General features: G+C 34.3%; 1 protein-coding gene across 3 annotated transcripts in view; it reads left to right on the forward strand.

Moving 5' to 3' along the window:
• LOC122400835 (neuronal calcium sensor 2) overlaps positions 1–27,481 on the forward strand; it is a 162,626-nt gene that overhangs the window by 35,888 nt on the left and 99,257 nt on the right. For all 3 annotated transcript variants that reach the window (XM_043402512.1, XM_043402511.1, XM_043402513.1), the window contains exon 2: positions 4,528–4,580. The gene's annotated coding sequence lies outside the window, so the exon portion shown is untranslated. The remainder of the gene's footprint in view (positions 1–4,527; positions 4,581–27,481) is intronic.

Below are 27,481 nucleotides of genomic sequence, written 5' to 3' on the forward strand. Positions count from 1 at the left end.
TTAAACCCTAGCGAGACACTCGTGGCACCATCAGTGTACCATTTTCAGGCGAGTTATCTTACAGTTCTTAGTATTCAACTAGCATTTCAAGTGCGTGAGGGGCTCAACTTCCCCAACAGCTACCTGGTTTCCAATATGTAAGAGTTTATCTCTTCTAACGGGAGGAGAGAACCCCTCGATGATGTTTCTCTTTGAGATTGTGCTCTTTCGGTAAGTCGTCGACTTAGGCGGCAAATTTCCTTCCAAAGCTTTCTGCTACAAGTCAAATTGGAAAAATATATTACAATTACAAAATTACAAAAGATTGTCTGACCTCGACATTTCTCAAAAGACACGTTTTAAAAAGATCAACGGATACAGAATATTTATAATCAGCAGTGAGTACTAATGCGAGCAATAGTGGCTGTAGTGATCTTCAAGGAGCCTAAGAATTTATAAACGATTAGACCATTAATAATTTTGTACAAGAAATTTTAGTTCGTAGCATTCATAGGTGTGTAGCACTCTCGTTTTTCAAGTTGCGACCTAATGAGAGCCTTATAAGCCTCGTTTACAATATTATAAATATGTAGAATGAAGTTCGATAAAGATGCAAAAATTTATGCGAAAACAGCTATAGAAGGACTGCTTTAATTAAAATTAATATTCCTCCACGTTTCCGTCGCGTTTGTGCACATCCGTGCCACGAGTTTTGGCATTGTACCAATTAATTCTCTAATTAAGTCTGGACCGCCATTTGCCCGACTCCGTTCCACTGCCTTTTTCGATTCCTTTGTACCGCCTACCATGTACGTAAATTTCGTCGATTCGCCAGATATTTTCAATCGGATTCCTATCTGCAGAAATCGCTGGCTATTCGGGGAATTTCAGCCTCTCCGAGCCATAGTCAGCCCACGTTTCCGTGCGTGCAAACACGATTTACAAAGTCGTACCGTCGGAAGTACAGTGTTAGCAACGTTCCTAGTATTGATGCGTAGTTCTTGCTGTTTATATCATGCCAATATTGAGGCGAGGCTCGTCAAGGCCGTCGAAACGAAATTTCGAATTATCGTACCAGACAATCCGAACGTAAACAAATTGATGGAAGTCGCGTCGAGTTTGGTTCTCGAGGCTGTTGGCCAATAACCTTCTAATTCCTGGATCACGAACGCTGCTTTTACCCTCTGGCTTCTTCCCGCCACTACCTGGGGGTTATTGAACTCGAAATAAACTGGCTTGCTCTTCGTTATCCGAGTCATAAAAGGAACAGGTACTCGGAAGACTCGCTTGACCCAAGTATTGTAATGTTTGTGAGGGTGTTTCCTCTTGGGTCATTCTTTCTGACAGTGTCTATTTACTCAGCGACTCCCCCAGGGACGAGACCCTTTAATAGAGCCAACAATTGGACTAAATTCAACAAAGACCGGAGAAAAACCCTGGTTTTATTCGCGCGTCCAAGCGTTACGTTTTTTCATGGCACTTGTTTTGGCAACTTGGCCATTTTTGCACCATTCTTTGACACCTTGACTGTTGTTTACGATAAAAGTGCTATGATACTTGTAAAATTGTGAAGGAAGATTTTGTGTATATTTTTATTCTAATAATAACAAATTGCCTTTGGTGTGCTGACATTATTCTAACTTTAACGTGAAATTCTCTTCGACATTTTAGGATAATTTTGCATCGTTGTAAACTGTATAATATAGAACTTGCATATATCTGTATCTCTCAAACATCCTGTATATAAATTTAAACTCATTTTCAATTAAATAAACAATTTACAATCCTGTTTTATCGTGCACCAGTCGTATAATCAATAGGAATTGTTGAAACTTTTTTAGGTATATAGCGTCAAAGTAAATATCAAAATAAATATAGAAGACAGCATAAATGATAAAAGTAGTTATATTCATTGGATAGTGGATGAAATACTCTTTAAAATGACTTTTGTTTCAAGTCGATCGCGTGGTTAGTTTTGGAGATATAAGGGTTTGAAGCGTTTGTTTACGTTTCATTGTTTAAGTTGTGAGGTCATTGACCGCACGTGCTCGTAGTAAACAGTGCGTAGTAAATTCTTAGAAATACTACGATTTCCTGGTCACGACTGTCTCGTCGTGAAGATGAAGATTCAGATTCTCTCTTTTTATCTTTGAATTTTGTCCGGTTTTTTTTTACAAAAAAATATAAATAGTTCAACTGATCGGTCGTGGTAGGTAAGACAAACTATATATTTTTTTCATTGTACGTATACTATAAGAAAAATCATAAAATTAAATGGCGCTAACATAACATCGTATGGTAGAAATTCGAAACGAAATTTTGAAAACGGTCTGGTGTTAATGGTCCGTCAATGAAAGATGGTAGAATTATCCAATAGCAATACTACGCCAGAATAGATTTACACACTCCACTGTCTCAGATGCTCGACTCGGAGGAGTCAATGAGAATTCTCAACAGATCAATGACGCATGTTTCATGTATTTACATTTCAGTGACTCGCGGGAATTGCTTCATTTCCTGGTCAATTAGAGCAGTAATATACGCTTATCCGCTTCAGTATATCTCGTGAATCCGGTCCCTCTTCAAGAGTAAGAAATTTCTTTAAAAATACAAATTGAAATACGTCTAATAATATACGAGAAATAATAAAGAAAATGGGGCAAATATAGCATGATAAAAGGAATTCATTTAATTATATTATTTTATTTATATTTAACGTCTTTATTACTGGAGACTCAATACGTAAATTTTACCAGAATGGAGTGCTTGTTTTCTTTTTTTTTCCTCAAAGAAAATTGTACACAAATGCACCAGAAATTAGATACGTAAAGATTTGAAAGAAATGTTAGTAGATGACAAAGTTTCGTTAACAATACTGTGGAAAATGTAGAAAAAGAATTCTCTTATATGTAAAAAATGTATTTAATCCTTGGGTAACTTATGGCCGCTATTGTGCCCGTCTAAAAAACTACCCCTATTTACGAATGGCCACTGAAGCGACCAACTGCGAAATTGTACTCGTATAAAAATCTCTGTTGTTGCTGGGCAATTTAAAATCACCCAGCTCGTTACGTAAAAACGACAGCCATTTATCTCTTACCACAACGACGAAAACAAAATCGAAACGAAACGTTGGTCGTTATTTTCATTACTTACAGTCGACCGGAGATTGCTTTGCAAATTTAATAACATTTTTCATTTATATAGACACGCATAAATAGGTAGTTACAGTTATTCTCTGTATTACTCCATTCTTCTAGTCACTTTTTTTTTCGAAAATTTTTATTTGAAATAGTTTAAGAATAAGAATTATAATTTGCCACTTTGCTACAAAGAATAGTGATAAAAAAGAAGCTTGTAAAAAGTTGTGGTCCCTTTGACGTTTCTATTCTAATTTATTTTAAAACGATTTGAAATTAATGGAAATTCGAAAACGAAACGCAATAAGACAAATGTTTATGTACGATTTATCGTTGTTTACAAGTCGAAGTCACGTTTTTTAGTACATCTTATACCAAATAGGTTGTGTTCATTAATAATTTAAAGGATAGTTAATATGCAAGGCTGATCGATCCGGACAGGCTGGAAGTTTTAAAACGATAGGTTAATGCATTCGAGCAAGATAAGACTGAAACAAGAGTGACTCTGGTTTCAAACAGTGATTAAAGGATAGCTTTGAATCTGGGCGTGGTTAAAACGAACGTGAAATATTCTTTTGTGGTCGATTCGAAATTACACCGAGGAAAGAGAAAGAATTTGTAACATGGTAGACTGGTTCTCAACATTTATTTAAATTTTAACAAAATCACGTGGCCTTAATAATTATTTTTTCATCCTCAATTTATTATTCACGAAAGGTAAAATTTCCAAGTATTAATAATCATTGAAGAAATCAATAATTCATGCCTGTTTCAGACTATACATGTGGCAATTTAAAAGAATATAATTCCAAAGGAACAATTTACGATAATAAATTCGACAGTATGTTTAATTTAAAATTCTTTCTCTGGTTCCCTCTTCTTTCTTTCAATTTCACTCTACATTATTCATAATTATGTTTTTCAAGAAAATCTTCATGAATGAATGATTAATTTTGCTTAATCTAGCTTTATGCTAATCAAAATGCAAGGAAAGAAACGAGCAGTCGTCATAGTATAGTTATCCATTGCACGTTCCGAACTTTTATAAAGGGCGGTTGGGATCGCAGCAGAAGGCTTTATTGAATTTAGATGGGATTCATTTATATGTTAATTGACGAGGAATTCTCTGCGCTGAAAGTGAACTCGTTCGAATTTTTAGTATCCAGAAAACCTTTTACGTGATTATTGAACCGATAAAAAACTTGAGATGCACGGAGGCTAACACAAGTATCCATAATTCGCCGCCATTTTGTATGGATGTTTCCCTTAATTCTCGTCGAATAAAAACATGGAACGATAATATAATAAAATAGCACGTTAAATTTGAGCAACAGCCAATCTCTTATCAAAGAACTTTGAAATAAATTTCCTTTTCTTGTACAATATATTATTTATTTATATGTTTCAGGTGTTTTGTTCGGTGCTGGATTCGAGATGTATGGATTCAAGAAGTCTACTAAGGTGAGCAGAAAATTCTCTGTTTCGAAATTAAATAGTGAAAAGACCGTGTAAAAGAAGGAAAATAGAAACCTGCTAAGTGTTTTTACGTTGGATGATTTCATTAGTGAAACTAGTATAAAAACATGGCCATATCGAAACATATGTTACTGCAATGGATGGTAAAACAAATATAGCGATATACTTGAGGCACACTCGAGTGGTCTGTTAAGCTGCGTCCCCACTGGGTCGGCACGGCTCGGCATTTGCCGATCGGCACTGCCGATCGGCACAGCGTTCGGCAAAAGGCGGCACAAGGCGGCACGGCCGTGCCACTGCTATGCACCGCGGAAAAGCCATTTCAGTACACAAAAAATGTACAGTGACGACGAAATAATAACTGGTGCTGCTGCAGTTATAGTAATAGCAAATGCAAAAAAAATGCCTAAAAAACGAAGATTTTGGATGCGTCCGAGTTTACGTAGCAGAAGAATATATAGTGCCAGTGATATGATGAAAGATTTAATTTTGGACGACGTAAACGCAATCAATCTGGAATACAGGTGTAACGGTGGCTTTAAAAATTTTTTCCGCATGTCCTCTACTGAATTTGAACAATTGCTAAATTTAATCGGGTCAAAAATTGCTGCGAAGGACACAAATTTTAGGGAAGCAATCCCTGCAAAAGTGCGTCTTGGTGTGACATTACGATTTTTGGCAACAGGGGATTCATATCACTCCCTTATGTACTTATTTAAAATTTCAAAACAAACAATTTCAAAAATCATTCCAAAAGTATGTGAAGCTCTCATTGATGTACTTCAAGATTATATAAAAGTAAGTATTGCTGGATCACGTTAGTTATAATATTAAATAATTAATCCTATTTTTTATATTAGATTTATTACTATTATTTACAATACAATACATAATTTATTTTACTAGATTCTATCCTATATTTATGAAGTGTCAAAATTATGTTCTATATTTTGTGCAGGTGTATGAGTGGAGGTGTATGCGGGTGTATGAATGGAGGTGTATGTGGGTGTATGAGTGGAGGGGTATGTGGGTGTATGAATGGAGGTGTATGTGGGTGTATGAGTGGAGGTGTATGTGGGTGTATGAATGGAGGTGTATGGGGGTGTATGAGTGGAGGGGTATGTGGGTGTATGAATGGAGGGGTATGTGGGTGTAAAAACAATTAATCTTTTCATTGCCGTTAAGAAACTTGTTACTGTTATTGTTACTTATTACTTGTTAAGATCACCTTAATTTTTTTTGTAAAATTGTATTTTTTTGGTCATAAATCGATGCATCTTTGTATCCTCTTAAAAAAAGTATAGAGGCCTTAAGTCGAAAATTGAATAGTTTAGGAGTTATTAATTTTGTCCCGAACTCCCATATACTTGTCACACTGTGCGACGTTTGGCCTTGAAGACCGTACCACCCGCGGAACAATATAGCCCTTCGCTGGTCAACTCGGGCCTAGCGCTTTCGTTTCGACAAAGCACTAAATTATTTTACAACAAAATTTGCCAGATGCGGAATATTCGAGGACTTTCGCGACGAAGTAACGGTTCCACATCTGGCAACATAAAAAAGCGTAAAAACCTGAGCTAATCAAACGGAACACTGACTTCGTCGACTAGTGCAGGGGATGAACAGTTAGTGGGGGTTGCGGAAAATTCCGTCGTTGAATGGAACGAAAGGCTATCGACTATGCAAAAATATGGGCACGAGGAAAAAATCTTTCGCCTATGACCATATTTGGTTACAAGACGGGGCTTTATGGCCCTGCCTGGGCCTTTCAGAACTGGAGGTAGCAATCGTCGCGCTGTGAAATTTTCCGTTCGATCGCGAAAGAATACCAATTTGTTGATGGAGGCTTTGTTAAAAAGTTATTAATGTTTAAAGTTCCTGTATCTTTGTATCTCGATGATGGTTTTGGAACGAAATTGACATGAAACTTTCGTGCTCTCGTGTCTTGGCACGATCTCTTTTGATGGTTACCGACATCGTGCCGATCGACTCGTCGGCATGCCGTTCGGCTTTTCAAGCCATGCTATCCAAGACGATGCAGTGTTTGGCTTTGCCGAGAAGTACTTAGGGTGCCGATCGGCCGTGCTAGATGACAGATGCGGACGCAGTGTAGACGCAATTCTCGGCTTTTGCCGATCGGCCGTGCCGAACGGCAAATGCCGACCCAGTGGGGACGCGGCTTTAGGCGATACGCTTACTGGGATACCAGACCTGGCCACTTTTGAAATATCATTTCGAATAAACTGCTATCTCGTTTCACGGTTCTTTCATCTCTCGAACACAATGCAATATTATTTAAAAACAGTATTCAGAGATCAGGAAGTAATCTCACAGTGCAGGTTTCTCGATGTAGATTTTACAGTAAACGTTTATTCTCGTTTGAAATTTCCATTACTTTTTCTGCCGTACAAAGACGATATTATATTGCAAACGAGACGCTTCTGATGGAACTTTTTATCTTGAAATTTTTTCGAAAACCGACTTGTACCGGTCTACGTCGTCGCGGATCAATCAGCGGCCGTCCGCTTTTGCCCGCAGCTTTTTCTATCGAAGTTGAAACCGATCCATTTATCACTTCTTCGCGAAATTGTCTTCGAAAGACTTTTTTTCCTCCGGTTTGTAACAAACCTAACATTTCGATTTCGTAACAAAATTAATCGATCGTTTTATTTTGTTATCACGATGCAAGGAACAGTTCTCTAAAATATTGTTTAATTTTTTTTAGTTATTGGAAACGGAGAGAATAATACGAATATCGCGCGTGGGCGTTGTTTTTGCTCGTTTGCATAAATCTGAATATCGCACCTGAAGGGTAAAAATCATCGCCCGGGTCAAATAGTCTTTCTCCGCGAGTCGAAAACGATTTTTGAAAACGACCAAAACCGATTAATCATTGTTCCAACGCGTATAACGTAATTCTTTTTTTCTTTTTGATTTCACGGTATCGTAAATCCCGTTTACCCGCAGACGCGATGATACACGGTCGAATGCCTTGCGGCAAATCACTGTCTAGTGATTATTTTGATAAAAGAATTAAATTGCGTGGAAAGGCAAAGTTTTTAACCAGCAAACAACAAAGGAATACAATTTGTACGATGATACAAACTGGAAATATTAATTCAAATCTTGAACAAGATCACACGATTTTACTATTTAAAACTAGTAATAGAATAAATAGTATCTTCATCATAATTGGGCAATTTTTTATTTCCGTTATAAAGTAACATTTATGAGATTCTATTTATTTTCTTTTGTTTGAAATAAAAGACAGTTTTGCTTTTCTACGAATTTATTTCGCGAACTATAAGAACCATTATAAATGTTATTTCTATCGAGGAAAGCTCTAAACATCGTACTGGCGGAACGGAATAAAAGTGAAACTTCGAAACACTCGATGAACGTAAAAAAAGTTTAATTTTGAGCAAGTACCGGGTGAAAAGTTCAATCTCGCGCGCGATAAGAACTTCCCCCGCTTTGATCCGCCACACACTGGTACGAATCTCGCAAATCGCGATAAAAAAAAAGTTGTCGCATTAACACTTTATCGTTTTTCATTATGATAACGATGAGCACGGAGGATTTTGTGTCGCATAACTTTATTTTCAGGATGAAATTTGTATTACGGTAAAATTAGTCCGACCGGACGTGGAAGAGGTTAGTAAAAGCACTTTAAAATTTAATTAACGTTGCTTCTTAATTTTTTTACATGAAAGTTAATTACACCATAAAATTGTCAGGAGCTAGTTTGGGATAACGTTTGCATGGTGGAAATAAGTTTTAGAGTACCTCATATAAGATATTTTACTTGGGCGCAAAAGATAAAATAATAAACATTTTACTATATTAAATTTTATATTTTTATTTTACGTAACGTGTTTGAATTCGTTGCACGACCATAATTCTGCAACTTAGCGTACAGTAAATCGTTAGATACGTCTGCGAACTCTGTAAGTGTTCTCTAAGTGTTTTAAAAGTGCTTCCTCGGCCGAATGAAGGGAAAAGTTTTCCTAGACGATGGGTACTCCAAAATAATTAAATTGTCATCATTCAGGTGGTTCAAGGATGCACGGGTTCAACTGGTACTTAAATTTCTCGTTTAATAGGGCTATTATATAATACAAGTTTCATGGATTTCAATCAGTTCAGGGAAACGATATAAGGGGATTAGGAGTGGAATTAGGAGTTTTGGTATCCCCGATTTACCTTTAATTTTAGGAAAATGTGGATTATCACGATAAAGGTTCTGAGAAAGGAGAAAAGAGAAAACAATTACGATTATTTTACTTTAATTCGATTTTTCTTACATTAGAATTAATCGATGCAGCTTTTAACTTATTTGAATCTTCAATAGTGACAATGAATGTTGGGTTTTGTTCAGTAAAACTGTCAACAGTATGAAATAATTTTATACAAGAACGAAACAAAATTTTACATATTATTTCAAACTTAAATGATCAAAAAGGGGGAAATAAAGTATCTTTTTCTGAATCTAATAATTTTACGCTAGAACAACAAAATTTTATATATTATTTCAAATTCTAAGAACCAAAACAGGGAAAATGAAGTATCTTTTTCTGAATCTAATAATTTTGAACGATCTAATAATTTCTTTATGTCATTTTTTGCAGTGTGAATCAGTTCTAATTACTATTTTAGGGGGCACGAATAGCTTTGTGATGTATTATATCTGTCTGTGGCTCTCGAAATAATCCTGATTTTCAATTTGCAAAACTAGTGCACCTGAGGTCTCTCATCCCCCTAGTAGTTGCTATAGAACCATTGTAGCAAAACTAGTACAGGCGATTCGGATACTAAACAATCGATTACCTTACAACCGACAATGATTTAACTTTTACTAGACCATATTAAATACCATCACTTAAGAGAGTATTTTAATTTAGAGTTTCATTTTTCTAAACTTCTAAGTTTCATAATTTCGAAATTTTGCATACACATTTACTTATGTTTCACGAATGTTCCCAATTTTGTTCAAATGAAAACAAAATTAACTGAATTATATAACATGTAAACAAAGTTCCTTTAAGTGTCCTACCGCCTTACACGACTTCAATCATCCAGGCTTTCTAATTTCAATTTCCCAATTTAATTAATGATATTTACTCCAAAGATCGTTCGAGGTTCGTATGCCTCGAACAGCCACGGATAGAATGTAAAAATACACATGAAAATTTAGAAACAATATCCAACGAACACGAATGCTTGCAGAAATATTTAACCAAGAATAGAGTCCATACCGGATCCAAAGTTTTAACGATGATATCGTGTATATCCTACTTCATGTTAAGCGTTAAGCCCGGCGAGAGGTCAAGCAGTGCAATTTTTCGATTAATCGCTCTTAACGATCTAATTTATAGGTCCTTAGTTACCTTGGCAGCGAGTACGTCATAACGTTCGCTACGTGCAGACACGTCGTAGAGACGTAGAAGGATATTGATTTCTTAGTTCCCTTACCCGAAGCGTGCCCCAAGTCCAAATGTTATAATAAATCTACCCGCGTAATTATTCTCCGCAACTCTTTCCTACGCGAATCATCACGTATCCGGAATCGAAGACCTGATTTCCGGAGACGTTCCCACCCCGACGACTACGAGGCTGAGGAAATCACGATTTTCCGATAATTACTGAATCTTGCTGTTCTCCTCAGATTTATATCACCCCGAAACGATATTTAAATTTTACGTAAATGTCGTGGCCCCCGACACCTTCGTTCACAAATTATCAAAAGGTCAAACGGCAACTAAAATTTGATCGCAGTGTCGGTTTAAATTTACTTTTTATTCGAAATCTTTGCTAGCATTCCTTTGATTATAGAAGCTATAATTTAATTTATTTCAAACATTTTCTGATAATCTCGCGTAAATTTGCTATTTTTTCTAGGTAACAATTAGCAATTGCTATAATCGTAATAGAGACAAGGTCAAACGGCAACAAAAACTTGATCGTAGTGTCGATTTGAATTTACTTTTTATTCGAAATCTTTGCTAGCATTCCTTTGATTATAGAAGCTCTAATTTAATTTATTTCAAACATTTTCTGTTAATCTCGCGTAAATTTGCTATTTTTTCTAGGTAACAATTAGCAATTGCTATAATCGTAATAGAGACAAGGTCAAACGGCAACAAAAACTTGATCGTAGTGTCGATTTGAATTTACTTTTTATTCGAAATCTTTGTTAGCTTCCCTTTAATTATACAAGCTCAATTTTAATTTATTTTAAACATTCTATGATAATCTCGCGTAAATTATCTATTTTTTCTAGTTAACAATTAGCAACTGCTATAATTGTAATAGAGACAAGATCAAACAATAACAAACATTTGACCGCAGTGTCGATTTGAATTTACTTTTTATTCGAAATCTTTGTTAGCTTCCCTTTAATTATACAAGCTCAATTTTATTTTATTTCAAACATTGTCTGATAATTTCGCGTAAATTTTCTATATTTTCTAGTAAACAATTAGCAACTGCTATAATCGTAATAGAGACAAGGTCAAACAACAACAAAAATTTGATCGCAGTGTCGGTCATATTTGAATTTACTTTTTATTCGAAATCTTTGCTAGTTTCCCTTTAATTATACAATCCCAATTTTATTTTATTTCAAACATTGTCTGATAATTTCGCGTAAATTTTCTACTTTTTCTAGTAAAAAATTAGTAACTGCTATAATTGTAATAGAGACACGGACTGTATTCATCCTAAGCTGGTCTGTTTTCCTCTTTTATATTTTGCATTCCAAGCTAATGGGACATAACAGTCGACGTAAATGCAGAGCTTATTTCCAATCCGTCTTAAATTCGCATTTCCAGAGACTGGGGAACGTTTTTACCAGAGCCCTCGATGCTTTGTTTTGTAATATCGAGAGCGTTTCTCCGAGCGAAAAAAGGAACACGAGTATTATTAAAATCTATTTTTAAGTCGTACCGGAATAACTCTTCCTTTTTTTCAAAATTGTATTGTCGAACGATTCCATTACCGAACGATTGGCCCATTTGTCGCGCCGAACAATCGTCTCTTTAATCGTTAGACTCGTTTCCTGGCTCAGCAAAATTTTTCAATCATCTCCCTCTCGCACTCAAGATATGCAGAATCTCTCCATTAAGAATTTATACAAAAATCTTTGTACCTGATATTTTCTTTTCGCTCTAGGATTTTTTAATCCAAGCTTCGTATTGAAACGTTAAAAAAAAAAAATACTCTGGGGTGTTAAAAATTTTCCTCCGCGGATGTAGAATTAACATTAAAAAATAACTCAAGGTAATTTGAGCGTAGAACGTTTCACAGAACGGGTAATCGTGTTTGTTTAATAGATACAAATGGATCAATCTTGCGTGAGTGGTTCTGATTCTTGAGGCAGCAATTAATCTTGCCCCAAGAAATTATGTGAAAAGTTCCCTTCGTAAAATTTGTCTGATATTGCTGGAGGTGTGGCGGGTCTGTGGATATCCCCATTCGTTATTCCAGTCGTCTCGTATTTGCAGCTTCGTGAGAGAGGTCGGCCGTTAAAAATTTATCACAAGACGTGGCAACGTTCTTTGCGAATAACGGATTCGAAAGTTAATAAGGAATATTGTGTTCTAATTATTCTCCTGTCGCAATCAGAAGGTTTTATTTTCGCGTTTGCTCGTCTCGTTGCATCGTTGATGCCTGTCTCGCGTTTGCGTAATTACATGTGATGATTCACTGGGTACACTCCTTAATAATAATAACGTGCTTCGTGCTAACGACAGGGAAAACTCGATTAACTTCTAGCCATGGTTAATTCTGTAATTTGAACGAAGAATTAAGTAATATCAGCGTACTTTCAAGTACAACTTTTGTTGCAATTAGTCAACAGAAGTATCAGTTTACGCTGATGTAATTTCGCGATAGCCTTGTGCAGCGTGAAAATATTATCCACGTTTGTTTCGTTAGTTGCCTAGTTTTCGTGAAGCTATGGACGCGCTGGGATAATGTAAGTAACATTTCGTTTCTTTACTGTAAAACATTTAATGGGAGATTCTAGAAGCCAAAATAAGACGAAAATCAAGAATATCAATTTGTCGATTGAACCTTCCTTAACAAATTATAGAAACATTTCTGGCAACACCCTGTATTTGTCTGTCGATGGTGTTTTAGTCTAGAAAATTCGACTTATTATTGCATACATGATAACTAGTTTGTTTCAGTACGAGTGACAATTACAATAACCTAAACAAAAGCGTAGAAATATGTATTTATTTTATTTTATTATTTTTTCGAGAAAAATTGCATGATTTTCTTGGGGTCGTAATATTATTCGAGGTTCTCATAGACGTCTTAAATAATTGTCGGGGGATCGTGATTTTCTCGGCTTCGTGTTCGCCGGGGTTCAAGATTTTCTCCAAATAAGCTTTTGAAATGAGGCAAGAACTTGCGTATACATCGAGGGTACAATGGCTTTCTCGTGCTCCACCGTAGATTTGCAGACGCCCAGTGTAGTCGAATCGAGTAGAATATCCTCTCAATTACCTCGAATCCACTCGTTCGCATCTGTTAAAGAAGATATACCTACGTTCCACTTGTTCAGCCAATATCACGGTCTTGTAAAACGTCAAGTGTAAAATATACGGAACCAGGATGGCGATATTAGCAAATGACTGGGGGTAATAATGATAGTAGTAATAGCGTCGATAGTGATTTATTAATTGCTCGTTCGGTTCGAGCATATAAATCTGCGGAAACTAATTTGTCCCTGCATCCTGTGTAAATATTTATATTCGTAATTGTGTAACTTCTCTAATCATTTCTTAGTTTTCTATTTATATTCCTTCAGAACACAATAAAAATTCAAACGAGTTAAGACATAATTAAAAAGAAGTTAAAAAATATGAGATGCTTTAATGGATTTTATTTTTCTTTTAATTTTCTCATAGTGAGAAGACACGAATGTTTTTATATACTTGGAATAAAATTTTTAAAAAATATGGTTCTTTTTTGTGTCTTGACTGAGAATTATAATCTTTTTCTGTGTTTTAACTCAGAGTTTAAAATAATTTATAATTGTATATTGTTCACCACAATATAATTTATATTAATTACTGAAACCTAACTCTAAAATAATCGTTTCAGTTTACAGTTTATTACAATTAGTATTTACTCATATAATTAAACATATTTGTTCGACCATTTTGAATAAAAGGGTCATAAATTTTAGCCTCTACATATTTATATAACCTCAAGAAATCACCAGAAAGCTTTACATAATTTTCTCGATAAATTTTGTACCGTGTTAAATTGAAACATATCATTTTACTCGAAATTTGGCCCTCGGAATATGTTATTTGATTTTATCTGGCCCGCTGGAGAGAAAGATTATGCAACACTGCTTCAGATAATACATTTATGTATTACTTCTCCCTTTCTTCCATAACTATTCATCGTATCGTGTCTCGTTCAGATTTAGTTCAGTTTCTTTTATCATAATCCTTTTTCTCGCCGAGATACGACGCGGAAGTGTACAGGCTGTATCAAAAGAAAGTTGCACATTTATTTTACCACTGTCAAGGCCAATAACCGTGAATTTTCATATACAAAATCATAATTTTCTTTTTTCCAGATAATTCGAATTTAGTTGACCCAAAATTATATCGCGTTACTTATTTTTGTAATCTCATAATAATTTACGAATCCTATCCAGACTGATTTTCTTAAATTTTGAGAATTATTTTTTTATGGTTTCTTAATTATCATGAAACCTTTTTATCGTGTATGGGTGTCGTACCAAGTGATGGAGAGTGTTCCATAATCCGCGTCTTTACATATTCGCGTAATAAAAATACGAAATAAAAGAATCTCGGGGAGAAGTCGTAGTTGAAATGTTTTGCATATTTCTTGCGAACCACTGCAGGTAATTGGAAGATCACCATCCATTCAGGAATCTTCTCCCCTTCTGAGATGCAATCTCATTCCCGTTTTCGATCGATCGCGATGGAAAGAGAAGAAAAAAAAATGGACAGATTTTGCACTGTCAATTAACCCATCTGCAAATCAAGTTTCTCCACAAATTTGTTTTCTCGAGTAATAAAAATAGAGTTTGATGTTATTTCGAAATAAAAATTTTACTACGTATGCATAATAATTATTAATCAAGTAATGACATAAAATATTTACATATACAGGGTAAAAAATGTACAGATTTTGCACTATAAATTAACCCTTCTGTATATCAATTTTCTCCTCAAACTTGTTTTCTTAAATTATACAAATTTTAATGTATGTGTAATAATCTTTAAATACAAAATAACATAAAAGACTTATACATACAGGGTGGTCCAAGCAACTTGTGCACCTCTATAACTTTCAAAATATTACTCAATAAAATTTTGCATAAAAAAGTTGGTTTGAAGGGGTACAACTTCGTTTTTTATAATGAAATATTCTACTTTTTATACCAAAATAGGGTAGAATATCAAATTCTGAATAAGAGAGTGTTGATCTTTGTTAGCCTTAAATTTAATAACTAACGAGTAATTTCACTGTATTTCTTGAAAATTTTCTTCGCGTAATAGGAAGATGCACAATTAATAATCATGCAGACACACCTAATGTAACTTCAATACTGAATCGCGAACATGATAGAAAATTGCAAATCATGATAGACGTTGTGCTGGTAAACATTGCCTGTGACAAGATTGAATTTCCATCTTGATATTACGTGAAGAAAATTTTCAACAAATAAAGTGAAATTCCTCGTCAGCTATCAGGTTTGGAACTACGTTTGAGAGTATGTAGTGCCATCAATTTTAACTTTTGTTCTCCAAAAAAATTTTAAAATGTCTCTGGAACGTGCAAAAATAAATCTTGAAAATTTGGTTGCAAAATGTGTTGTAGTTCAGTTGCAAAAAATTCCCTAAGAAAGTCTTAAAAAAGCGCACTTCGTACTAGAAGACTCCTTTAAAAAACTGAAGTTGACCTACAAATCGCCTAACGCCTTCACCTATCGCTTTTTTATAGAAAATTCGATATTTTTTCATATTTTGGTACACAAAATATAATATTCTATTTAAAATAGACAAAATTAATCAACAAATTTACAAAACGCCTTCACCTATAAAAAAACAAATGCAGTACATAGTATAGTCCTTCAAATCAACTCTTTTATACAAAATATTTTTGAGTAACTCATATTATTTTACTAAGAATTTGATATTGTTCTATAATTTGGTATAAAAAATATAATATTCCATCTAAAAAACCAAATGCATGTGTACTCCTTCAGACCAACTCTTTTATACATAATATTTTTGAGTAACTCATATCATTTTACTAAGAATTTGATATTGTTCTATAATTTGGTATAAAAAATATAATATTCCATGTAAAAAACTAAATGCATGTGTACTCCTTCAGACCAACTCTTTTATACAAAATATTTTTAAGTAACTCATATTATTTTACTGAGAATTTGATATTGTTCCATAATTTGTTATAAAAAAATATAATATACCATCTAAAAAACCAAATGCATGTGTACTCCTTCAGACCAACTCTTTTATAACAAATTTTTTTCAAAGTAACACTTCCTTTGAAAATTATAAGGGTACACAAGGGGACCATCTTGTATAACATTAAAACTACCAGTCGTCTTTCGAGCCAGCTTATCGCGAATAAAATCCCCCTCCTCCCCCCAAAAATCCTGAGAAAATACCCCATGTCCGAAAACTCAATTTGCAAGGGTTGTTTGTTTGGATGAATGTTAGCATTTATTTGAAGCACCCTGTAGCCATAGTAATAGAAAATTCGATCTCGAGCACGGCAAAGAGCCGCCGTAAAGGTTAGGAAGAAAGGTCTCACGGGCGTCCCCCCGGTGAGATACGATGCTCGGCATGAAGTTTGCCATCTCGTTTCGCCTCGTTTTTTACCATTGTACACGCGTCACTTTCCTCGACTTTCCAAGGGAACGCTCATTGTTGTCGGTGCTTTTGCTCGTAACCTTTGTGGAGGATGGCCGATGACAAACATGTAGCGCCAGGGATATAATACGCGCAATCTTTCTGCTACGTACCTCTCCCTTTTCTATCTCCCTTTATATATCCTGCCACCTCTGCCAGCCCCCTCTATCCTTCTTCTAGGCTCAACGTTCATCCTGCAAACCAATCGAGTACGATCAGGGGTAGAGAGAGGTCTCCAGGTAGGCGAAGATCGATAGTACCGCGACCCAGCTTTACCCAACCAGGCCGGGGAACCCCGCTGTTGCTAGTTTCCATCAACTATATATACACGCGAACACCTAGCTTGTAAGAACCCTGAGCTACGAAAAGTAATTAGCGCCCCTTACGCGGTATACGTGCAACCGCTGTTCAATTATGCTCGGAATTAGGGGTCGTTGTTCGATGGCTATTCAGCTTTTATCTTTTACCCGATGATAGTATTGTCGTTCGTTTGTTTACCCTGTTCGATTTACCCGCTTCCTCGTCGTTTCGATCGATTGCTCCCTCATATTTTAGGGAAGAACGCTTTCACAAACGTTCCAATTATCCACGCGTCTTCCCTCCAAATAATAATCGAACCTATTGGTTTCTTACGTTGTAGAATATTTTCTTTTTCATAAACAGGATTATTTATCTTGATTCAAAGGTTCTGTTTTGGACGATCGAAAAATGGGCGTTCTTTGCATATTTCTTTTTTCAACCCCCAAGCAAAAAGGTTCGATTCTATCCAAAACGTTTTTATTTACTTTGAAACGAACGCAGTAGACGAAACTATTGTAAAATTTCTGTCAGTTTGTTTTTCTTTTCTTGGCAACATATTTTTTTGTTTATATATTTATATCACTTTTGTGTACAGTAAAATATCGCCCGAGGATTGAGAAGTGCAAAATAAATTTTGTTTGGAACGAATTTATTAACGTTTCTAGTATTCAGTCATATTTTTATGAAAATGAATTTAATATACGCCATTTGGATGAAGTGCACAGAAATGAATTTCGTTTGTACCGAATTTATTAATATTTCTTAGGAAGGCATATTTTTACCAGAACAAGTTAATTTGAGCCATTTTGGTGAAGTTTATGAATTACTTTTTCGTGCATATAAATAACCTTTCGGTGTTGATAAAATTTCTTTGTAAAATTTAAATTTAGCAAGTGTATGAAAAATTATGAATTTATACTAAGTTGGGCTTACGTTAGCAGACTTGCGTGCAAATATCTTCATCGAATTTCGAAACATTGGAGAATATAGCAATACGGTACAATTTCGGTAATCCGACACATATGGGATTGCGAAGCATTGTCGGATTGAGGGGATTACGGGATTACCAAAAATAATGAGAATTAAAGGGGCTGCGCAATTAGAAGAACGACATTTTTATTTATACGATATTACTGTTGATAAAGGACACCTAAAAGCTGTTTCTCGTATTTGGAAATGAATGGACAGTGTGGTTCGAATGTACAAAATTAAACATTCAACGAAAAAATAACACCGTACACAATATTTTATAGCAAATTAATTTTCACTTTTTATTTTGGAAAAATATAATCAAAATACATTACAAAAAATATTTCTATTGATGAAGTTTACGGTAAAGGCTGTTTTTTCGAACGTACAAAATTAAACATTCAACGAAAAAAATAGTGTCGTACACAATATTTTACAGTGCACTAATTTCCACTTTGATTTTTTAAAAATATAATAAAAATATATTACAAAAAATATTTCTAATGATGAGAGGTACTTAAAAGCAATTTTTCGTATTTAAAAATGAATGGACAATGTGTGTTTCGAACGTACAAAATTAAACATTCAACGAAGAAATAGTATCGTACGCAATATTTTGCATTAAATTAATTTTCGTTTTCGTTTTTTAAAATCGTGATCTATCGAGACGAAGAAAACAGCATTTTTTTTACGACGAAAGCAAAGAATTTGCATTGTTTCATACTGGAAAGTTGAAACATGAAAACAGCTACCGAGTGCCGGATTACCGGACGTGTCAGAACAGCGAACGGTCGGATTATAGAGACTGTACTGTATTCTAAAAAGTGCATGAAAAACGTAACATGAGCTAGCGTAAGACAGAAAGGGCGATCTGGTAACTGAGAAGAACTTTATCATTTTATCTATTGGATGATATTCTTCCCAAGCAATTTCTTCTTTTTCCAATTTTCTAAAAAAATTTTACCATTTGTTGTTCTTTCTATTCTGATCATTTATTTCTTCCACATTGGATAAGAAAATTCTGTTCCAAGTTACTTGATATTTGAATTTGAATTTTTACATGTATGTATAATTTTATTTTCTCGTTATTATTTTAACAGTTTAATAATTGAACGTTTTGGTTTTTTCTCTAATTTGTAACAAATTTCAATAATCATATTCTTACAGTAGAAAGTTCAGTTTTCAATGTAACTGCTATTTTTCCACATCGTACAATTTTTATAATATCATATGTCAGACTGAACATGACTCGAAAAAAGAAACGTTCACATTTTAAATGAAATTTTATATTAAATTTAATTTAATTTGCATATGTAAAGACCTGAACAGGGCCAAATTTTTCCTCATACCTGAGGCTTTATCTCGTAAATAATCATTATTTTAATTAGAAAGTTCTTTTACAATTTTCCGCGTACGTTTTAAGCTGTTATTTTCTTGCAGCGTAAAAGTGTCTTGAATGGCCGTCTTTTCAGCGGATTCTGGTGGGTTTTGTTCTGGAATGTTTATGTATACTTGTTTCTCCAATGTGCCTTCACTGAAGTGTAGATTGCCTGAGCCGGATAACGGGAAACAACCCCAAAGTAATACAGACCCACCATCGTGCTTGACGATTGGAATAATCATGGCGGGTTTAAAACATTCACCGTGTTGTCTTCAGACGTATTTTCTTCTATTCCGCGAACGAAATTCTAATTTTCAACTTGTAACCGAATAATGACATAGACTGCGAATGTTTATGCATAGAAAATGTGCGGGGAACGTGCGACATTTATGCGCCCAAAATATGCACGCGTGAACGAAAATTATGCAAAATATTACAATTCCTAGGATATGCATTTACCACATAGAACATTATCAGAACCATAGTAAAATTTTAAAAATATTTTATTCAATGTACCATCTTCACTTTCTTATATTACAGAATTATCATATATTTTTTTATTTTGGACACAGTTGATTTTAAGAAAAATGAATTTTCTCCAGTATTTCGTTAACATTTGCATTCATAAAATAATAAAGAATTTGATTTATATTGTCATTGTAATACACGTTAAATAGCAGACATGGTATCTGATTTCTTTCAGAATTTTTAAAACACATTAAACGAGGAATCTTTCTAAATTTGAAGTAGACTGTAACTGGCATTTATATATTAATATCAATTTGCACGCTGGAAACAAACGCTTTAAATGTAATACACGCCATAAATTCCCCCCGTAAAATAATTACGGCTGGCAATGTTTGTAAATCTGCTTTAATGAAAACAATTTAATTTCGGATGATCTCTGCTTGCTGGAATAATTCCTGTGCTTGAAACTTTCAATTTATAAATATTACTGCAAGACAAAATGCATTACGTATGCACGTAACGTTTGATATATTTGTTTGGTTGACGTTTGGTCAGAATATGCAACTCACGTCCATTATTCAAAATAAAAAAATAACTTTTTTAAGCCACGCAATGAATTAAATTTCACCTTGCGTAAAAAAATTAATTTGTTCATCTATTTTTATAAAAATATGCATTTGCACAAACATCTGCAATCTAATAATGACGTTCTTTTCCCAAAAATGATTTATTTACATTAGTTGCAAATTTAATTTTAATTGTTTCAAAATTGTTTTAATGCTTCATTATACAGGGTGTTCGGCCACCCCTGGGAAAAATTTACATGATCGCTTCCAGAGGTCAAAATGAGACGAAAATCAAGAATACCATTTTGTTGATGAAGGCTTCGTTAAGAAGTTATTAAAAAATTAAATTAAAAAATGTTTAATTTCGTCGAAAAATTCATACCTTCTCGAATTTTTTTCTCGAAAGTGCGTAGGATTTTGAGGGTATGTCTATTCACCAAAAATGATTGTAATTGATCTCTGCAACCAAAAATAATTTTTTTAGACCGATTCGAAATTTTTTAATTTCATCGAAAAATTTGTTCACCTTCTGGAATTTTTTTCTCAAAACTGAGTAGGATGTCGGGGGTATATGTATTGACCAAAAATGATTGCAATTGATCCCTACAACTAAAAATAATTTTTTCTGAATGATTTGAATCTTTTCATTTTCGCCGAAAAATTTTAGCAGTACCCCCTGTTGATTTTGCTTAAAAGTTCGTTTTTCATTTATAGTAATTTTGTTTGACGCCCTACAGAAAATTTGTCTAATACTTTTTTGTAGATACCTATGAGCTCTACTTCAGAAAAAAGTTTCATTGAAATATATTCACTATTGCAGGAGTTATGGCTGTTTGAAAATTGGGCCAGTTATATGGGTTTTTTTTCACTTTACGGGGTTAAAGATCAACTTTTTGGATTTTTTTTAGAATTTCTACGTATTCTTCATCAAAATACGCGTTGTTTGCCGTTTGAAACATTCAAATCGTCCAATCCGTTCAGAAGTTATGACATTTTAAAGATTCACATGAAATTCAGGGAAGCATTTCTGGCCTCACATTAAGATTTTTGCTAAGGAATTTTTTTCTCGAAAATGTATAGGATTTCGGGGTTATGTATAATGACCAAAAATGATTGTAATCGACCCTTGCAATCGAAAATAATTTTTTTAGAACGATTTGAACAATTTTTTTTTCGTTGAAAAATTTCAGTATCTACTCGAATTTTTTTCTCGAAAATGAATAGGATTACGGGGGTATATGTATTCACCAAAAATTATTATAATTGACCTCCATAACCAAAAATAATTTTTTCAGAATGATTTGAAATTTTTTAATTTAATTTTTTAATAACTTTTTAACGAAACCTCATTCAAGAAATTGATTTCGTTTTATTTTGGCCTCTAGAATCTTCCATTAAAATTCTTCCCAGGGCTGGTCAAACACCCTGTATAAAATCTTTCGTGACAAATGTTTCGCAGTTCCAATGTTTTTCGTAACTCGATCTCACAGAAATATTAAAATCCAATGTAATTTTTCCCAGGGAATTTCATTTTACCTCGTGACCTTTCTACAGAGTAAAGTTCACATATTTTTGGTGTTATAAAAATTATCGATCCATAAAGACAAATATAGAAAAATTGCACTACACCATGAATGTTATGAAATACAAAAATCGTAACTTAAATACAGTGTGAATAAAATCAAATTTATTTAATTATCTAAATTCTTTAGTTAATCATTTTATAAATCAAAAAATAAGTCAAAAATTTATTTGTAATTTCCATAAATTATGTTTATACTCCGATCAATACGAAATTTGTAACAATTTCGTATTATTGGAGTGATTTTTTTGCATGAATATAAGCTGCAGTCTTACTCATTTCCATAGTTGATATACAGTTGCCCAATGTCGTGTTAATCAAGTTGTTGAAATTGTATAATTTGTATAATTGTGTAGACGTAGTATTGCTGGGTTATGGTTTCTCATTATACGTTTAACTGCTAGGTCAATGACTTTCGTTGTCCAGATCCATATACTGACTTAATTTACTACATATGTATGCGATATCTGGCCTGTGGTACTCGTTATAGCATACATCAGGCAACCAATAGCTTCCGTGCATTGAAATTTTGATTGTTCGTTCATAGTCAGTTTACGCAGGCTTAGCTCTACGTTAACAAATACTGTTTTGCATTTCTGCATATTCAATCTGGCAATCATTCTTCTTAAACATGACTTCTGGTCGCTGTTTAATTGCGATTCAATTGCAAGTACTCCATTTGCACTTCTAATTTTTGAAATTATATTATATACATTGAGTAATAGACTAGAATAGAATTACTCTACTCTCTACTCTCTTTTTTACAATATTTTCTCGTGTCGTATCCTACCAAAATTTCTGACAAAAACGTTGAAATATGTGTTTAAACTTGCTGCATTTATTTTGATATTTTTAAATAGTCAAGCTTTTACAGGAATTCAATTCTAATACTATTTTACAGGATCAGAATTAAGGAAAGCAAAGAATTAATAAATACTTCTTCTTAATATCAAACTTACGAATTCGAACTTAAATTAAATGCACAATAAAATTAATGTAAATTTGGAAGAGATTTGGCAAAAAGAACGTTAGGTTAAAAAGGGTTGGTTGGTTGAACCGATTCGAAAAAAAGAGATTAATCTCCCGCATCTGGTGGGTTTTCTATTCCAACTGGCAGTATTTCAACGTCGACGTATTTTGGGAATGTTTTGTAAGCGGATAGCCGTTATTTGACCTTCGAAAGGTTTATGGTTTGGTCAAAGACTGAATGGAACCGTGATATAAACCATGCACCCTCGAGCGCGATCGTTTGACGATGGCTAGCGGCTCAAAGTCTAACTATCGTGTATCTACGACTGACTTGTGTGTACAGTAGGCTTAGGTGTATTCGGAGAAGCAAGCAAACGGGCGTTGCACTGCATAAAGAATGAAGATATTGTCCCGAAGGATTTGACCACGGAGTGGGAAGAAACATTTCGATGCTTTTTCATAAAAGGACTGCTGGGAACAGTTCCTTAAAAAATAAAATGTATGCTCTTCCAAATAAAATTCTCACTAGTAAATATTCGAGTCATTTTTATCTATTATTTTAAGCATAAAATGCAGTAATTATTGTTGAATTGTTTTTATGTAGTTTATTTAAGTACTGAATTAATTCTTCAAATTAAATTTCTCTTTCACCATGTAAATATACTGAATACTTTTACGTACGTTATCATTCTTTTTCATTAATAAAGGACAATATTTAATTTTTTGTGCGAATTATTACAAAGTATTAGTCTGTTGAATAATAATTATTTTTTTCAACCAAATTTCTTATGTTGTTATATCAAAACAGTACATCTCATGATAAAACTTGTACGATTTAAATGTTTTCAAAAATTCGTGAAATACAAAAATATTCAAACGTCCTGATATTTTCAAAGTGTTATCGCCCAAGAAATTTTAAACAAAATTACAGTTCTTACGAATCACAGTAACATATTTAATATATTTATTTCATTTTTGAACGATTTACACCAATATACGATGTGATAAGCATGTACCCCACTTTTATGGTATCGTCAAAATAATTTATTCCTACTGCAGATTTTATAGTTTTTAATGCCAACCGATTTGCACATACAGATATTTATTACTTTGGGAAATAAAACACTGTAAAAGAAAAGCGATTTACCAACAGTTAAAACTTGAATTAATGCATAAATAAAAGTACTGATAAAAGTTAAACATGAATACATGGTGGGAGCTTGCATAAATTGTAATATGTATATCAACGAGATTTAAAGAAAGAATCTAATTGACGCAGCCAATCGAGTCGCGAAATCACGCAGCGAAGCTTCCGATTGGCGGAACCGGGCGCCACCAATCGCGAGTCGCCCGTGTCATTGCACCAATCAGACACGACTTTACGTCTTGCGACAGCTTTTATACCGACCGACGTACATTTGGCAGAGCCATTAATAGCGAGTGTCGCGCCCGTGGGTTTACGATACGTCAGTCGCTATTGAGGACGAGGCAGTAAAACGCTAGAAGTGGTCACACGTTGTCGTCAGAAACGCAGAAATTGCGTCGAAATAAAACAGCTTCTGGTGCCTCGGTTTCTCGTATAATTAGGCTACTAGAGCGTCGATATTCCAGGGAGCCGTTCCTTCGAAACACTTAGCTTTTAACGCCTCGACGCTTAGCTTTCGCCAACAAACCAAAAACGTGCAATCTTTTACGAGACCAAAACATTTAGACAATCTCAACTTGAGAATTAAAAGTCACATCGATCGAAAGATTTTTATTAATTTGAAAACAAATTGTACAAGATAAGGCAAAGTAAATTGTTGGTCTTCGTTTCTTTTTACGAATGGAGAGTATAAATAAATTTTGGGTTCGATTCTTATTGAATTTTGCCGTCGATACGCGGCGTTCACTATACTCGCCTAAAAACGAGATCGCCAGACGGGCGCCATGAGAACTCGTTGCAGAATAGAAATAAAAGAATCGAAGAAATTCGTAAAACTTATCCGACTGTGGCTTTATCTATTATTGTTGAGAAATGTTTTTTCGCGCGCGTAAAAGAACCATATGGAAAAGCGTTGCACAGTCATCGAGATAAGTTTTCTATAATAAGTTATGATCACGTAGAATTGTAGTACAAGTGGTCCCTCGCTAACATTCACTACTTTTCCCTCGATATTGTTCGTTGAATCATCCCCAACAATTCCTAAAACTGCTTCGATAAGCATTTATCTTATCCATAACACGCGTAATGACGCAACTACAAACGGAATCACCGAGAAAACAAAAATAAAATTTTATATTTTCCAGTTCATAACTATGAAATTGGTTCAATCTCGTTGCTGAGCTTTTTCTAATGAAAATGATACCAAACATAATCATGTTTGCTCTCACAAATACAATACAAAAATCATGTGATTTATGTAACAAAAGTTGCATACTGTAACATTGTTTTCTATTTCATTCGGTCTCACTGTTTCTTCGATAATTAGGAAATTTAGTAGTATAAAGAAGCCTAATTTAAGCGATTTTTATCGCGATATCTCGTATTCGTTCAAAAAATTCATAAGAATGACGGTATTTTTCAATTAACCGTAGTTCGTGATTTTCTGAAGCCATATGTAGGGTGTTTTAACATCCTATTTGATTTTGTTTTTGTGTTACAGTCATTTTAGTACTCCATTAATGTATAATTGCTTATCTTTAGAGGAAGTGCTTGATACGATCACGTTCAGTCCGAATGCAATAGTACTTCAGAAGTTATTGTATTTGTCAACAAAATATTTCAACACTGGCTATGTTTGTCGAACCAATAATCGTCGTTTTAACGATTAGGTTGATAGAACTCAATTTTAACGACTGGTTAGACTTAAACTGTGTAAAGCTCTAATGGACGTTGTTTAATCTATAGAATCCTCAGAAACGAACATGTATTTGTAAAAAGTATCAACACTAGAACTACAATTTTAGTATATTTGTTTGTACTAATGGAATCAATGGAAACAAATATCGATCACCTTATATAAAATTACAGTAAATTTTTTACAATTTTTATTTTGTTCACTTCGATAGTTCTAGTGTTGAGAAATACATGTACGCTAAAAGATGTACTCAGAACACCTCGTGCATAGTCATAAGTGTACCAATCATGCTCGTGAATTTTACCAGACATTTCACCGGATGAAAATTTCCATTTTGCTAGCGATCAGAAACAGGCTCGAAGCCTCGAATATGCTCGAAAACACATATTCCACGCGCAGCTTTCGAAATCGATTAATAGCTTAGTATACATTTGGTAGGTGTACCAAGTACTTTGCACCTTATTGATACCAAACGCTCGGTGTAAACGATGGCGAACCAAGCTGGGTACGGTTTGACTAAGGAAGGCGTATCGAACCGAAATAGTACGCTCGCCAAACGCCCCTGCAGCGCTGTAAACACTTCGTGTACAGAAAGTAGCTGAAGGGAAGCTAGGATTGTGTACACATGTCTTTTACAAGCTTCGCAGCCGAGTGTCATTCGCTATAAACACAATCAAACTGAACGATCCGGACTATTTTGATTGGTGAAAAACGTCTAGAGTTTCGTTTTCTTTGGCCTTTTCAGAGAGTTATAAGTTTCTTAATTTCGACATTTTGGGTGAAAATGTTTTCCTTTAAATTTCTATATTAGTATATTGTTTTTATTGCAAATCTTCAATTTTTCTAAATTATATTAATTTTTAGTTTCTTACACTTTTTTAGAACTCTTTATGTTGATTTTATTCTCAAATTTACTAAAATAAGATTAATATTTCATGATTGAAGTGTCACTTTTCCTCAAAGGGCCAATCACTATACTGTTTAACTCTAATCACATTTGGTAACAGTGAAAGGTCCACGTTTCTCGCGACTCTGAAAATTGACACATTCTTGCTGGCCTTTGTGACGTTGGGTCAAAGGAGCTATAAATTAGGGTGTTCCTACGCGACCACCTTGACCCTATCTGCTTTTCTTGGCTCTCCATCCCTTTTCGTGACTTCCAGCTTGCATTTCTCTTTCTTTGACCCGCACCTCAACCTTGTCACGATCCCTTCCTACAGTTTTGCTATGTAACCAATCCTTCACCAACCACACCCAATCCTTGTTATTCCGATTTCTCTCCGCCTATTGAACCCTTACTTTTTAGAATAGCAACTAGACTAGTTACATACTCAACGTAAGGCTACTTTCTTATACTTCACACTCGTTTAAATCCTTGTCAAAAGTAATTTTTATTTTATTAACATAGATTGATTTAATTTCAGTAATATAATTCTTCTTTTATTACTCCAATTTCTTCACTCATCAAAATCTTATTTTATAAAACAGCAACTAGTTATATACTCACCAATACTCAAGTAATAGTTTTTTATACACGTTTAAATCCTGCCTCCATTAAAATAAATCTAATTTGTACGTCGTATACAAAAGCATTAATCTTTGTTCATTGTACCAAATACGGTATGAACTAAGTTAATGGTGCATTGTTGGCCGGCCTGAAGCGAATTGCAAATCAGTCCATCGTGTCCGGAGAGTATCGATTGATTCGTAATAGAGCTACATGGATCCGTGTCGAAGTTAGGATTGTAATGCACGGAAGGATTTCGAGGAGATCCAACAATGCGGCATGTCGGCAGCCTTTATGATCGTGCAGGTGCGTGCAGATTGACTTGAGTGACGTACGTGGCCAGAGTGGAATAAGTAACAGCGCGTGTCTCA

This window comes from Colletes gigas, unplaced genomic scaffold, assembly GCF_013123115.1.
Source record: "Colletes gigas isolate AHSC1104 unplaced genomic scaffold, ASM1312311v1 Colletes_gigas_Sc00020, whole genome shotgun sequence".
In the NCBI taxonomy this organism is placed as follows: domain Eukaryota; kingdom Metazoa; phylum Arthropoda; class Insecta; order Hymenoptera; family Colletidae; genus Colletes; species Colletes gigas.